Source organism: Triticum dicoccoides, chromosome 6B (assembly GCF_002162155.2).
Source record: "Triticum dicoccoides isolate Atlit2015 ecotype Zavitan chromosome 6B, WEW_v2.0, whole genome shotgun sequence".
NCBI classification, from domain to species: domain Eukaryota; kingdom Viridiplantae; phylum Streptophyta; class Magnoliopsida; order Poales; family Poaceae; genus Triticum; species Triticum dicoccoides.
The window spans coordinates 433247205-433264130 of record NC_041391.1 but is presented as its reverse complement, the minus strand read 5'-3'; positions in this window follow the sequence as shown (position 1 = coordinate 433264130).

Below are 16926 nucleotides of genomic sequence, written 5' to 3'. Positions count from 1 at the left end.
CGTCATGTGATTAACACGAATAGTTCACATCACCATGTGATTAACACCCACAGTTCACATCGCCATGTGACCAACACCCAAAGGGTTTACTAGAGTTAGTAATCTAGTTCACATCGCCATGTGATTAACACCCAAAGAGTACTAAGGTGTGATCATGTTTTGCTTGTGAGAGAGGTTTAGTCAAAGGGTCTGCCAAATTCAGATCCGTATGTATTTTGCAAATTTCTATGTCTACAATGCTCTGCACGGAGCTACTCTAGCTAATTGCTCCCACTTTTAATATGTATCCAGATTGAGACTTAGAGTCATCTGAATCGGTGTCAAAGCTTGCATCGATGTAACTCTCTACGACAAACTCTTTATCACCTCCATAACCGAGAAATATTTCCTTAGTCTTCTTAAGTAACTAAGGATAATTTTGACCGCTGTCCAGTGATCTACTCATGGATCACTATTGTACCCCCTTGCCAAACTCATGGCAAGGTACACAATAGGTCTGGTACACAACATGGCATACTTTATAGAACCTATGGCTGAGGCATAGGGAATGACTTTCATTCTCTCTCTATCTTCTTCCGTGGTCGGGCTTTGAGTCTTACTCAACTTTACACCTTACAATACAGGCTAGAACTCCTTCTTTAACTAATCCATTTTGAACTCCTTCAAAATCTTGTTAAGGTATGTACTCATTGAAAATCTTATCAGGCGTATTGATCTATCTCTATAGATCTTGATGCCCAATATGTAAGAAGCTTCACTGACGTCTTTCATTGAAAAATTCTTATTCAAGTATCCTTTTATGCTATCCAGAAATTCTATATCATTTCCAATCAGCAATATGTCATCCACATATAATATTAGAAATGCTACAGAGCTCCCACTCACTTCCTTGTAAATACAGGCTTCACCATAAGTCTGTATAAATCCATATGCTTTGATCACCTTACCAAAGCGTATATTCCAACTCTGAGATGCTTGCACCCGTCCATAGATGGATCGCTGGAGCTTGCACACTTTGTTAGCACCTTTAGGATCGACGAAACCTTCTGGTTGCATCATATACAACTCTTCTTTAAGAAATCCATTAAGGAATGCGGTTTTGACATCCATTTACCAGATTTCATAAAATGTGGCAATTTCTAGCATGATTCAGACAGACTTAAGCATCACTATGAGTGAGAAAATCTCATCGTAGTCAACACCTTGAACTTGTCAAAAACCTTTTGCGACAAGTCGAGCTTTGTATATAGTAACACTACCATCAGTGTTTGTCTTCCTCTTGAAGATCCATTTATTCTCTATGACTTGCCGATCATCGGCAAGTCAACCAAAGTCCATACTTTGTTCTCATACATGGATCCTATCTTAGATTTCATGGCCTCAAGCCATTTTGTGGAATCTGGGCTCATCATCGCTTCCTCATAGTTCGTAGGTTCATCATGGTCTAGTAACATGACTTCCAGAACAGGATTACCGTACCACTCTGGTGTGGAACATGCTCTGGTTGACCTACGAGGTTTGGTAGTAATTTGATCTGAAGTTTCATGATCTTTATCATTAGCTTCCTCTCTAGTTGGTGTAGGCATCACGACAACGGTTTTCTATGATGAGCTACTTTCCAATTCGAGAGAAGGTACAATTACCTCATCAAGTTCTACTTTCCTCCCACTCACTTCTTTCGAGAGAAACTCCTTCTCTAGAAAGGATCCATTCTTAGCAACAAAGATCTTTCCTTCAGATCTGTGATAGAAGGTGTGCCCAACAGTTTCTTTTGGGTATCCTATGAAGACGCACTTCTCCGATTTGGGTTTGAGCTTATTAGGCTAAAGTTTTTTCACATCGACAGCTTAGGTTTCTTGCCAAACCACAGTTCATACGGTGTCGTCTCGACGGATTTAGACGGTGCCCTATTTAACATGCATGCGGCTGTCTCTAATGCATAACCCCGAAATGATAGTGGTAAATTGCTAAGAGACATCATAGATCGCACCATATCTAATAAAGTACGGTTACGACGTTCGGACACACCATTACGCTGTGGTGTTCCACGTGGCGTGAGTTGTGAAACTATTCCACATTATTTTAAATGAAGGCCAAACTCGTAACTCAAATATTCGCCTCCACGATCAGATTGTAAAAAATTTATTGTCTTGTTACGATGATTCTCCACTTCACTCTGAAATTCTTTGAACTTTTCAAATGTTTTAGACTTGTGTTTCATCAAGTAGGTATACCCATATTTGCTCAAATCATCTGTGAAGGTCAGAAAATAACGATACCTGCCGCGAGCCTCAACACTCATCGGACCGCATACATCGGTATGTATTATTTCCAATAAGTCAGTGGCTCGCTCCATTGTTCCTGAGAACGGAGTTTTAATCATCTTGCCCATGAGGCATGGTTCGCAAGCATCAAATGATTCATAATCAAGTGATTCCAAAAGCCCATCCGCATGGAGTTTCTTCATGTGTTTTAGACCAATATGACCTAAGCGGCAGTGCCACAAATATGTTGCACTATCATTATCAACTTTGCATCTTTTGGCATCAATATTATGAATATTTGTATCACTATGATAGAGATTCAATAAACCATTTACATTGGATGTATGACCATAGAAGGTTTTATTCATGTAAATAGAACAACAATTATTCTCTGACTTAAATAAATAACCGTATCGTAATAAACATGATCTAATCATATTCATGCTCAAAACAAACACTAAATAACATTTATTTTAGTCCAACATTAATCCTGAAAGTAGAAGGGAGTGTGCGATGGTGATTTTATCAAACTTGGAATCACTTCCAACACACATCGTCACCTCGCCCTTAACTAGTCTCTGTTCATTTTGCAACTCCTGTTTTGAGTTACTAATCTTAGTAACTGAATCGGAATCAAATACCCTGGGGTTACTATGAACACTAGTAAAGTACACATCAATAACATGTATATCAAATATACTTTTGTTCACTTTGCCATCCTTCTTATCCGCCAAGTATTTGGGGGTAGTTCTGCTTCCAGTGACCATTTCCTTTGCAGTAGAAGCACTCAGTTTCAGGCTTGGGTCTAGTTATGGGCTTCTTCACAGGAGTGGCAACTTGCTTGTGATACGTCCATTTTGCATCATGTTTTCCTACTGTTATTTATGTTGTTTTATTGTATAATAATGCTTTTTGGAGTAATTCTAATGCCTTTTCTCTCATAATATGCAAGGTATACACAAAGGGGGTGAATTATGGCAGCTGGAAATCTGTATCTGAAAAAGCTACGTCAAGCTACCTATTCTGCACAACTCCAAATGAGCTGAAACTCCAAGAGGATTTTTATGGAATATTTAATAAATATTGGAGCAAATAAGTACCAGAGGGGGGCCACCAGGTGGGCACAACCCATCTGGGCGCGCCAGGAGGCCTAGGCGTGCCCTGGTGGGTGCTGCCCTCCTAGGGCCACCTCCAGTGCCCCTTGTCAGGACCCCGACTCGATGTCACATCGATCTAGCCGGTAACACCTCATATCACTTTGCGGCCTCACGCACGGTATCCCCACGGGTGTCGCCTTACCTTTGCCCGGGACCGTTTGCGCCTTTTGGCTCACGTATATGATAGTGTTGCTAGCATCCATATGATAAAGAGCCCGGGCTGACATGACTAGTCGTAAACCCAAAGTGGCACAGACTTACGGGGACAGGCATCCATGACCCAGCTTCGAACGTGTCGGTCATCAGCAAGTGGGTCTGGGCTGTAGCACTGGGCTAGCAGGACTCCGGTAAACCAGGCTGTAGCGGGCTAACAGGACTCCGGTACTCAAAGCGTGACATTTCCCCGAAGGGACAGACACAGGAACGAAGAAGGACACATGCCGGCCAGCCTAAGTGTTCCAGAGCAGTAGCAAGCTACCATGGCTCAGCGGTAACACTAGGAGACATTTCCCGGTAAGAGAGGCTACTAAAGATAAACAACTAGATAGTCAGACCCCACACATACCAAGCATTTCAATCATACACACAATATGCTCGATATGTGCAAATACAACGAAGCATCACAACATGACTCTACGACACAAGTACTTTATTTAAGGCTCAGGGAGCCATACATAACATACACAAAGGTACGAGTCTCACGACCCAACATACAAGTCATACAGTCATACAAACCAGCAGCGGAAGTAACTTGTCTGAGTACAGACAACTAGTAAAATAAAAGAGGCTTGGAAAGCCTAGCTATACTACATGGTCCTTCACAAGCTCAGGGTCACCACCTGGGTCTTTAGCCTACTCGTTGATGTCAACGTCTACATAGAACCCATCAGAAGGGGTTGCAGCGTCTTCTGTAAAAATGTAGATTATAGCAACATGAGTACAAAGGTACTCAGCAAGACTTACATCAGATCCTACATACATGCATGTTATCAAGAAGGGTTGGTGGAGTTATTGCAGCAAGCCAGCTTTGACTCTTGGCTAGGCTATCCTACGATACTCCAACTTGAAATGGTTTTGTGCACACGAGTCCACTACTCACCACGTCAATACACTACCGAGGATCCACCTCCGTCTTCCTACGGAAGAGCCATCCTCGGCACTCACACTTATCTTGAGGCTTTTAGTAGTTTCCATTTACTTGTCTATGAACTGTATAGGCAACCAAGTAGTCCTTTACCGCGGACGCGGCTATTCGAATAGATTATGATAACCCTACAGGGGTGTACTTCTTCATACACGCTCTCACCACTTACCGTCGTTTACACGACATGTACTCGGCAACCTTCAAGCGGAAGCCCAACGTGGGTGTCGGCCACGACCTACCTAACCACCTAAGCCTCCAGTCCAGGTTTATCGCCTATCCAGGTTCCATCCGCAGGGAGTCTGGCCGAGGTTTCCCATACGGCCCCGAACGATGTGAACAGGGTTCCCGAGATACCTAACGGGTATTCGGTACACCGTGCCACGTACCTACCGCATCACAGCCCACCCCTACGGTCAGCGCTGTCCACGGCCTCCAGTAGGCTACAAACACCAGAAACTACTTGCAACTCCTGGACGGAGAACTAGGGTGAATAAGAAGCCGAGAGGGTCCATTGGTTTCGGGCCCAATGCATGGTAGTAGCTGATTCTTAAATCACACATACAGATCTCAGTGCTTAAGGTTGGCTTCAATGAAACAAAGCACCATGTACTCCTACATGGCCTCTCATCGATACCTTTACCAAATCGTGTTCACCACACCACTCTCATTACCGACATAAACATTTCACTCTAGCCATCACCTAGATGAACCAGACCTGACACGACTCTAAGCATAGCAGGCATAGCAAGGTAGGAACAACACATACATATGGCTCAATCAACTCCTACACATGCTAGTGGGTTTCATCTAGTTACTGTGGCAATGACAGGTCATGCAGAGGAAATGGGTTCAACTACCGTAGCACACAGCAGTTTGAAACGCGTTGTCTTAATGCAGTAAAAGAGAGCAGGAGCGAGAACATGGGATTGTATCGATATGATCAAATGGTTGGTTGCTTGCCTGATGGTTCGATGCACCGATACGGTTCTTCGTTAGGGTAATCACGGTACTCCTCGGAGGCAGAACCTGTCGCAAAGGACACCGATACACAACCATCACCAAACAATGTGCAACAATATGATGCATGCATGGAACATGGCAATATGAGTGTGTTGGGCTAATGCAACTAAAACTAGAAGGGTTTGAACAAATTTGAATCAAAGATTCAAATTTCAAACTCAAACATGGCCTTTTAAAGTGCTTTTCCTTGTTCTGCTTAAAACATCAATTTAACTTGTTTGATCATGCATGAAAATAGTACAGATGGATAGATTGGATTTTTCTGATCATTTTTCATATATAATTTGTCCAATTTGGAGTTACAGAATAAAAGTTATGAATTTTTGAAGTTTAAATTATATTCTGGAATTTCCTGATTTAATTTAAATCCAGAAAATCAATTACTGCGTCAGCCTGACGTCAGTGTGACATCAGCAGGTCAACGGAACAGGTCTGGGTCAAACCTGACAGTGGGTCCCGCATGTCAGGGTGATTATTTTAATTAAAATTTAATTAAAACTAATCCTGTTTAATTAACAGGGCTGGGCCCCACCTGTCATTGACTCAGGGGAGTCAACCAGGGCCCACCCATGGTCAAAGTCAAAGCCAGCGACGCCGGCGTTTAGCCGCCGGCGAGCCCGGCGCGGCGGCGGGAGTGGTTTTGGCCATTTCGGCCACCAAATGGGCCGCGGAGACCACCGGAGTGGAGCTGAGGACAAACCGCAGCTCTTGGCGGAGTCCGTTGGGGTCGGGGTGGCCGGAGTTGGCGCCGGCGACGACTTTGGCGGCCACCGGGGTTCGGTCGAAGATGAACTTGGCGCTAGAGGGGTCGGTGAGGCTCGTGGAGTGGCTAACTAAGTGCTGCGGGACTCGGTGAGTAAGATGGACACCATCTTGTGGCCGGAGTGTGGCCGGAAGCACGTCGGCGACGAGATCCGCGGCGGTGCGGGCGTGTGATCCTCGTGCGGTGGCTACACGGCTCAGGAATGAGAGAGAGAGGGTCAGAGGAGTAGCTAGGCTCACAGCGCTCCCGTAGAGGCCACCGGCGAGGTCGGGGACGAGCTGAGGCGGCGACGGCGTTGAAGGGGATCTCCGGCGACGGTGAGCTCGGGCGAGGTTGGTGCGGTGGTCTCGGGCCGCACGAGCACACGGGGCTCGGCTAGCTCGATGAAGTAGAGGACGGCGGAGCTTCTGGACAGGGTGGCGCGGCGTGGAGACGACGGGGAGCACGGCTACGACGGCAGTGCGGCGACGGTGGCGTCGGCCATGGCGTGGGAGCGCGAGGGAGAGGAACTGGGGGCGAATGGAGGTGTCCAGGAGGGTCGGGGCGCGACGTGGAGCTCGTCCAGGCCATCAGGGCGGCGAGAGGGGGAGGCAGGGCGGCGTGCAGCTGCGTGGCGAGCTGCGGTGCCGCCGCCAAGCACCTTGGCTGCCTGCCTGGCAAGCCAAGCAGCTCGCTGGAGCGGTGGCCGGGCTGGGCCGGCCAGGTGGGCTGGCTGGTGGGCCTGTGGTGGCGCCAGGTAAGTTTTTTCCTTTTTTTTCTTTCTGTTTCTGTTCTTTTTTAATACTTCTGCAACTTTGTTGAATTAAATAAAATACTTAGGCAACTCCTAAAATCACCAAATTACTCCTGGTCCATAGTTGGATTATTTCCAACATGAAACATTTTAGTTTGGAGATATTTGAGCATTTAAATATTTTATATAATTTTAAATGCCCAAATTCAAATATTTATGACTTAATTCAAAAACCCTAAGATGGCCTAGGAAAATGTGCACCACTTTTGGCAGAGGTTCTGAACCAAGACAAAAATGATGGGCATTTTAGAAGGGCATTTCAGGTTCATTGAAAAGTTTTTTTAGTAAACCCTAGTTGGTTTCAGAGGGGACTGGGGGTTCTGTCATCCCCATTTCAAGTTTCTGATGAAAAAGTAGACATGATGCAACACTCTAATGCATGGCTAACCAGGATGTGACAACTCACCCCCACTCAAAAGAATCTCGTCCCGAGATTTGGGTTCCTCCGGGAAGAAGGCGGGATACTCGAGTCGAAGACGATCCTCCCTTTCCCAAGTTGCTTCATCCTCAGAATGGTGCGACCATTGAACTTTGAGAAACTTGATATTATGACGTCGGGTGGTACGTCCGGCCTGATCGAGGATACGAATGGGGTACTCTCGATATGTAAGATTATCTTGGAGATCAAGCGTTTCGTGGTCCACTCCACGGATAGGATCCGAGAAGCAACGCCTGAGTTGAGAAACATGGAAGACATCGTGGACTCTGGAGAGGTGCGGAGGTAGTTCCAACTGGTAGGCAACTTCTCCTCGTTTGGCGAGAATGCGAAAAGGTCCAATGTAACGAGGAGCCAATTTGCCTTTGATACCGAAGCGATGGGTTCCCTTCAGAGGGGTGACCCGAAGATAAGCCTTCTCGTCAACCTCGAAAGTCATAGCCTTATGTTTTCGGTCATATTGACTCTTTTGACGAGATTGGGCTGTTTTCAACTTTTCACGAACGATACGAACTTGTTCTTCTGCTTCCTGAATCATATCCGGGCCAAAGAATTGTCTTTCCCCGGTCTCTGACCAGTTAAGGGGTGTTCGACACCGTCGTCCATAGAGAACTTCAAAAGGGGCTTTACCCAAGCTAGATTGATAGCTGTTGTTGTAAGCGAATTCGGCAAATGGAAGGCACTTCTCCCAGTCCATTCCGAATGAGATAACAGAGGCTCGAAGCATGTCTTCTAGAATCTGGTTGACGCGTTCCACTTGACCACTCGACTGAGGGTGGAAAGCGGTGCTGAAGGAGAGACGGGTTCCCATAGCATTTTGGAAACTTTCCCAAAATCGAGAGGTGAAAAGACTTCCTCGATCCAAGTTAATTTCCAAAGGAACACCATGGAGGGACACTATTCGGGAGATGTATAAGTCTGCCAGCTGGCTAGCGGTTATACTCTCACGAACAGGTAAGAAATGGGCTACTTTGGAAAGACGATCGACCACGACGAAAATAGCATTATTCCCTCTCTTGGTCCTGGGAAAACCGGTAATGAAATCCATACCAATTTTATCCCATTTCCATTCAGGAATAGCTAAGGGTTGAAGGGTGCCAGCAGGCCGTTGGTGCTCTGCTTTTACACGACGACAGACGTCACAATTAGCAATATACTGAGCAATTTCTCTCTTCATCCTAGTCCACCAGAACCTCTGGCGTAGGTCCTGATACATCTTAGTACTACCGGGATGAATGGTGAGAGGAGATTCATGAGCCTCCTTAAGGATCAACTGCCGTAGATGCTGGTTCTTGGGAACGACTAGACGGTTCTCAAAGTACACAACACCATGATCATTTGTGGAGAAACAACTAGCACCTCCGCTAGCAATGTTCTCTTTGATTTTAGATATTCCCTTATCTCGCTTTTGGGCAGTGATGATTTGATCCGTAATAGTAGGTTTTGCTACCAAGGTGGAAAGAAAACCTTGAGGTACAATGTGAAGGTTAAGCTTCCGAAATTCCTCATGGAGAAGCGGTTGACTTTGTTGTAACATCAGGTTGTTACAATAAGATTTACGACTTAGCGCATCAGCCATGACGTTGGCTTTCCCTGGGGTGTAGGTTATTCCTAAGTCGAAGTCTGTGATCAACTCAACCCAACGTCTTTGCCTGAGATTCAGATCCGGTTGGGTGAAAATGTACTTCAGACTTTGGTGATCAGTGAATATTTCGCAACGGTTACCGAGGAGGTAATGTCGCCAGGTCTTAAGTGCATAGACTACGGCTGCAAGCTCTAGATCATGAGTAGGATAATTCTCCTCATGTGGGTGCAATTGCCGTGAAGCGTAGGCAATTACGTGTCGATCTTGCATGAGAATGCAACCTAGTCCTTGTCGCGAGGCGTCGCAGTAGATAACAAAGTCCTTGGAGAAGTCTGGCGGTACCAGTACGGGAGCAGAGGTCAGGCGTCTTTTCAGTTCCTAAAAGCTGTGCTCACATTGTGGAGTCCATTCGAACTTCTTATCTTTCTTGAGGAGTTCGGTTAGAGGTTTGGCAACTTTGGAGAAGTTCTCGACAAAGCGACGACAATAGCTCGCTAAGCCCAGAAAACTCCGAACTTGCTTGACCGATTCAGGTGGAGTCCAATTAAGGACGGCTTGAACTCGCTCAGGGTTAACAGCAATACCTTTACCAGATATTACATGACCCAGATAGGTCACTTCTGACAACCAGAATTCACATTTAGAAAATTTGGCATAAAGGCGATGCTCTCGAAGTTTCTTCAACACTAGCCTTAGATGTTCGGCATGTTCTTCCTCGTTCTTGGAGTAGATGAGTATATCATCGAGGTAAACCACGACGAATTTATCCAAATACTCCATGAAGATTGAGTTCATTAACCGAGAAAAGGTGGCTGGAGCGTTGGTTAACCCGAAGGACATGACGGTGTACTCGTATTGGCCATAACGAGTAACAAAGGCCGTTTTAGGAATGTCCCCATTTCTGATTTTGATTTGATGGTAGCCCAACCTCAAATCCATCTTGGAGAAGACTGAGGATCCAGCGAGCTGATCATACAGGTCGTTGATCCTGGGAAGCGGATATTTGTTCTTGATTGTGACCAAATTGACAGGTCGGTAATCTACAACCATCCGGTCCGTACCATCCTTTTTCTTGACGAACAGGACGGGGCAGGCCCACGGAGATGAACTAGGGCGAATGAAACCCTTTTTCAAGGATTCATCGAGTTGTTTCTTAAGCTCAGCTAGTTCTAGTGGTGCCATCTTATAGGGTCTTCTAGCAATCGGAACGGTTCCGGGGATGAGGTCTATTACGAACTCAACATCCCTGTCAGGTGGAACACCTGGCAATTCCTCTGGGAAGACATCCGGGAAGTCACGGACTACCGGAACATCCTCAAGGTCTGGCAAAGGGCTGGCGTTAAGAGAATATAATTGTCGCTTGGCTATTCGGGTCAAGACATTGACTATCTTCCCCGAAGGATGGGTGAGTTGAACAGTCCTAGAGAAGCAATCAATTTTGGCTTGATGAGCTGACATCCAGTCCATACCCAAAATGATATTAATATCTGAAGATTTAAGGGCTATCAAAGACGCGAGGAAAACAAGTCTGCCGACTTGGATTTCATTTCCATGGCTTACCCTAGAAGTTTGCCATTTGGATCCCGGAGTTTGAATTACCATAGAGGTTGGCATATCACCGAATGCGACGTTATGCAAGCGAGCATAGTTTTCAGATATAAAAGAATGAGAGGCTCCTGTATCGAAAAGAACAGATGCCGGGTGGCAATTAACAAGAAGCGTACCGAGAACGACGTTGGGATCCTCTTGAGCTTCTTCGGCAGAGATACAGTTGACATGGCCACGTGAAGCGGTGACCGGCTTGGCGTGGAATATTTTTCCTGTCGGCTTGCCACGGCCAACAGCTTTAGCAGACTAGTTGGGGTTGGTCTGGGGACACTCACGCATATAGTGACCAGACTCCCCACACTTGAAACAAGTCACGGAGCTGGTACGTGGAGGAGCATTGTTGGTTGGACCCCCATAGGGCTTGGCCGGTGTAGACTGTTGAACGGGGCGAGGCGCCTGGAAGGATGGCCTCGGTGTGAACCTGGGTGGCAGGGCGGTGTTGGGTACCCACACGCGGCGCTTCTGAGGACCAGCACCGGATGAGGAACCCATATCCGGCCATGCTTGCGTGTTGCGTCATAGTCAGTCTGACCAGTTTCAGCACTGATGGCTTTGTTGACAAGTTTCTGAAAAGATGTGCACTCATGCAGACGGAGGTCACGATGAAGCTCAGGACTAAGTCCCTTACGGAACCTTGCTTGCTTCTTGGCATCAGTAGACACTTCCTCAGTTGCATATCGTGGGAGATTACCAAACTCCCTGCTGTAAACATCCACAGAAAGTCGGCCTTGGGTGAAACTGCAAAATTCTTCACGTTTACGGTCCATGAGACCCTCCGGAATGTGATGTTCACGGAAAGCCTCACTGAACTCAGCCCAAGTAGTGACATGGCCCGCTGGGCGCATAGCTCCATAATTCTCCCACCATAGACTGGCGGGGCCTTCAAGATGATATGCAGCAAAGGTGACCTTGTCAGCCTCAGCTACTAGCGCGGAACGCAGCTTGTGAGAGATACTGCGAAGCCAGTCATCAGCGTCGAGAGGCTCGACGGAGTGGTGGAACGTGGGTGGATGCAATTTGATAAAATCACTGAGTGACACCACGTTAGTCCTCTGATGGTGTGCTGTATTCTGTTCAATACGCTCCAACAAACGGTTGGTCTCCCACTTGTTTCTCTCAGCTTCCATCATAACCTCGGCTAGTGAAGGAGGATGAGGCAGATTTTCATTCCTGCCTTCACTGCCTTCGGCCTGCTCTTGAGAAGCAGGGTTAGCGCGCGTGTTGACCATCCTAGGTAAGCAAGACAATGATTTAGTCAGAATGATAGAATTCCGACATAGGATACAGAATGTAAGGAATAACTCGGAATGCAAGATGATCATCCGTATGACATGGTAAATACAGAAACTGCTTCTTTTATTCCATCGTCATACACACCATACAGGGTTTAGTACAAGACCAAACAAAGTACTATTACAGTGAGAAAAGGATTACAATTCATCGGAGGCATCCCAAGCTCCTATACATTATTTTTCTACACCTCCGGAAAGAGTACAAACTAGGTCATATCCCACGAGTCACACGGGACGATAGACGACACAGCTAGTGCGAACTAGTGATACAACCACTAACTTAGACCGATCCGTAGTAGTCCTCGTAGAAGTCACCTCCATAGCCTGGAAGCTCAACATGATCATCCGGAAACAGACGATCTCGCGGAGCTTGTGGACCATAGGGGCTAGGATGAGGTCTTGGACCAATAGACGGTGGCCTGCGGGGACCGCGAGGTGGGGTGATGCCTCCTACATCACGCCAAACCATCACGTCTGGCAGAGCAGATCTCACAGGATAGAGATCGCGCATATCTGAATATCCAGCTTGCACCGCCGGTGCGAACCGAGTCAAAGTGGCCCAGTGGTCAGCACGGGTATTGAAGAGCTCTAACCTTAAGGCCCAATTTTCACGGTCCTTATCCTCGAGCATCTCAGCAGTGGTGCGAGTCCGTGAATCCTCCTGAGTGGGGTCGGCATAGATAGCTTGGAGATACCCTTGTGCTCCCGGAAGTGATCCTGGCATATACCGGAAATCAGAGTCCCGAAATAAACCAGATCTGACTCGCATAATGGTCATCATAGAGTAGGCGGCGTCCTGCACAGCCATCTCAATAGTAACCCCGAGTCCATAGGAGCAGTGAAGAGGGTCGGTGGATCCAGGATAAGATGGAAATATCCTGACAGTGCAGAGATACTGGCTTTGATTAAAGTCTCGGAATTGCTCTTCGACTGTGTACTCAGGATACCAGCGGTATCTAGCCTCAGTCATTACCCTGACCAACTTGGCAGTATGGCCGGGTACATCTAGGCATCGAGTCAGGCGAACCACTTGATTGAGGTCGCGAGTGGCCATCTGAAAGCACAATCATAATGCAAAGGCATTAGAATTTCTAGCAAAATTTCGGCAGCATAATAGCTGTAAATGCTCAAGAAGGATTTGAGACATTTGACAAAGGATTTCGTACACACTCAACATCATCATATCAAAGTTCTGAGACCATCCCAGCAACATAATGTGGTAGTAGAACTGAACTAGGCTTGTATCCATCAAACTTATAAGGTACTACTGATTAGTAACACGTGATCCTGATAGAGAGTATAGATCCTAATTCCTTAACCCCCGGTGGAAGAATGGACTGACTCAGATCAGAATGTCATAAGATAAAGGAGTAAAAAGAGCCTTACGTTCCAACCCACAAACAATTCCCCTACATATAACTAAAGAATTTCTAGACTCAATATCGACCAGTTTGGCTTGGAGAACCTACAGGCAGTCCGGCTCTGATACCAACGCTGTCAGGACCCCGACTCGATGTCACATCGATCTAGCCGGTAACACCTCATATCACTTTGCGGCCTCACGCACGGTATCCCCACGGGTGTCGCCTTACCTTTGCCCGGGACCGTTTGCGCCTTTTGGCTCACGTATATGATAGTGTCGCTAGCATCCATATGATAAAGAGCCCGGGCTGACATGACTAGTCGTAAACCCAAAGTGGCACAGACTTACGGGGACAGGCATCCTTGACCCAGCTTCGAACGTGTCGGTCATCAGCAAGTGGGTCCGGGCTGTAGCACTGGGCTAGCAGGACTCCGGTAAACCGGGCTGTAGCGGGCTAACAGGACTCCGGTACTCAAAGCGTGACATCTCCCCGAAGGGACAGACACAGGAACGAAGAAGGACACATGCCGGCCAGCCTAAGTGTTCCAGAGCAGTAGCAAGCTACCATGGCTCAGCGGTAACACTAGGAGACATTTCCCGGTAAGAGAGGCTACTAAAGATAAACAACTAGATAGTCAGACCCCACACATACCAAGCATTTCAATCATACACACAATATGCTCGATATGTGCAAATACAACGAAGCATCACAACATGACTCTACGACACAAGTACTTTATTTAAGGCTCAGGGAGCCATACATAACATACACAAAGGTACGGGTCTCACGACCCAACATACAAGTCATACAGTCATACAAACCAGCAGCGGAAGTAACTTGTCTGAGTACAGACAACTAGTAAAATAAAAGAGGCTTGGAAAGCCTAGCTATACTACGTGGTCCATCACAAGCTCAGGGTCACCACCTGGGTCTTTAGCCTACTCGTTGATGTCAACGTCTACATAGAACCCATCAGAAGGGGTTGCAGCGTCTTCTGTAAAAATGTAGATTATAGCAACATGAGTACAAAGGTACTCAGCAAGACTTACATCAGATCCTACATACATGCATGTTATCAAGAAGGGTTGGTGGAGTTATTGCAGCAAGCCAGCTTTGACTCTTGGCTAGGCTATCCTACGATACTCCAACTTGAAATGGTTTTGCGCACACGAGTCCACTACTCACCACTTCAATACACTACCGAGGATCCACCTCCGTCTTCCTACGGAAGAGCCATCCTCGGCACTCACACTTATCTTGAGGCTTTTAGTAGTTTCCATTTACTTGTCTATGAACTGTATAGGCAACCAAGTAGTCCTTTACCGCGGACGCGGCTATTCGAATAGATTATGATAACCCTGCAGGGGTGTACTTCTTCATACACGCTCTCACCACTTAGCGTCGTTTACACGACATGTACTCGGCAACCTTCAAGTGGAAGCCCAACGTGGGTGTCGGCCACGACCTACCTAACCACCTAAGCCTCCAGTCCAGGTTTATCGCCTATCCAGGTTCCATCCGCAGGGAGTCCGGCCGAGGTTTCCCATACGGCCCCGAACGATGTGAACAGGGTTCCCGAGATACCTAACGGGTATTCGGTACACCGTGCCACGTACCTACCGCATCACAGCCCACCCCTACGGTCAGCGCTGTCCACGGCCTCCAGTAGGCTACAAACACCAGAAACTACTTGCAACTCCTGGACGGAGAACTAGGGTGAATAAGAAGCCGAGAGGGTCCATTGGTTTCGGGCCCAATGCATGGTAGTAGCTGATTCTTAAATCACACATACAGATCTCAGTGCTTAAGGTCGGCTTCAATGAAACAACCCACCATGTACTCCTACATGGCCTCTCATCGATACCTTTACCAAATCGTGTTCACCACACCACTCTCATTACCGACATAATCATTTCACTCTAGCCCATCACCCAGATGAACCAGACCTGACACGACTCTAAGCATAGCAGGCATAGCAAGGTAGGAACAACACATACATAGGGCTCAATCAACTCCTACACATGCTAGTGGGTTTCATCTAGTTACTGTGGCAATGACAGGTCATGCAGAGGAAAATGGGTTCAACTACCGTAGCACACAGTAGTTTGAATCGCGTTGTCTTAATGCAGTAAAAGAGAGCAGGAGCGAGAACATGGGATTGTATCGATATGATCAAATGGTTGGTTGCTTGCCTGATGGTTCGATGCACTGATACGGTTCTTCGTTAGGGTAATCACGGTACTCCTCGGAGGCAGAACCTGTCGCAAAGGACACCGACACACAACCATCACCAAACAATGTGCAACAATATGATGCATGCATGAAACATGGCAATATGAGTGTGTTGGGCTAATGCAACTAAAACCAGAAGGGTTTGAACAAATTTGAATCAAAGATTCAAATTTCAAACTCAAACATGGCCTTTTAAAGTGCTTTTCCTTGTTCTGCTTAAAACATCAATTTAACTTGTTTGATCATGCATGAAAATAGTACAGATGGATAGATTGGATTTTTCTGATCATTTTTCATATATAATTTGTCCAATTTGGAGTTACAGAATAAAAGTTATGAATTTTTGAAGTTTAAATTATATTCTGGAATTTCCTGATTTAATTTAAATCCAGAAAATCAATTACTGCGTCAGCCTGACGTCAGTGTGACGTCAGCAGGTCAACGGAACAGGTCTGGGTCAAACCTGACAGTGGGTCCCGCATGTCAGGGTGATTATTTTAATTAAAATTTAATTAAAACTAATCCTGTTTAATTAACAGGGCTGGGCCCCACCTGTCATTGACTCAGGGGAGTCAACCAGGGCCCACCCGTGGTCAAAGTCAAAGCCAGCGACGCCGGCGTTTAGCCGCCGGCGAGCCCGACGCGGCGGCGGGAGTGGTTTTGGCCATTTCGGCCACCAAATGGGCCGCGGAGACCACCGGAGTGGAGCTGAGGACAAACCGCAGCTCTTGGCGGAGTCTGTTGGGGTCGGGGTGGCCGGAGTTGGCGCCGGCGACGACTTTGGCGGCCACCGGGGTTCGGTCGAAGATGAACTTGGCGCTAGAGGGGTCGGTGAGGCTCGTGGAGTGGCTAACTAAGTGCTGCGGGACTCGGTGAGTAAGATGGACACCATCTTGTGGCCAGAGTGTGGCCGGAAGCACGTCGGCGACGAGATCCGCGGCGGTGCGGGCGTGTGATCCTCGTGCGGTGGCTACACGGCTCAGGAATGAGAGAGAGAGGGTCGGAGGAGTAGCTAGGCTCACAGCGCTCCCGTAGAGGCCACCGGCGAGGTCGGGGACGAGCTGAGGCGGCGACGGCGTTGAAGGGGATCTCCGGCGACGGTGAGCTCGGGCGAGGTCGGTGCGGTGGTCTCGGGCCGCACGAGCACACGGGGCTCGGCTAGCTCGATGAAGTAGAGGACGGCGGAGCTTCTGGACAGGGTGGCGCGGCGTGGAGACGACGGGGAGCACGGCTACGACGGCGGTGCGGCGACGGTGGCGTCGGCCATG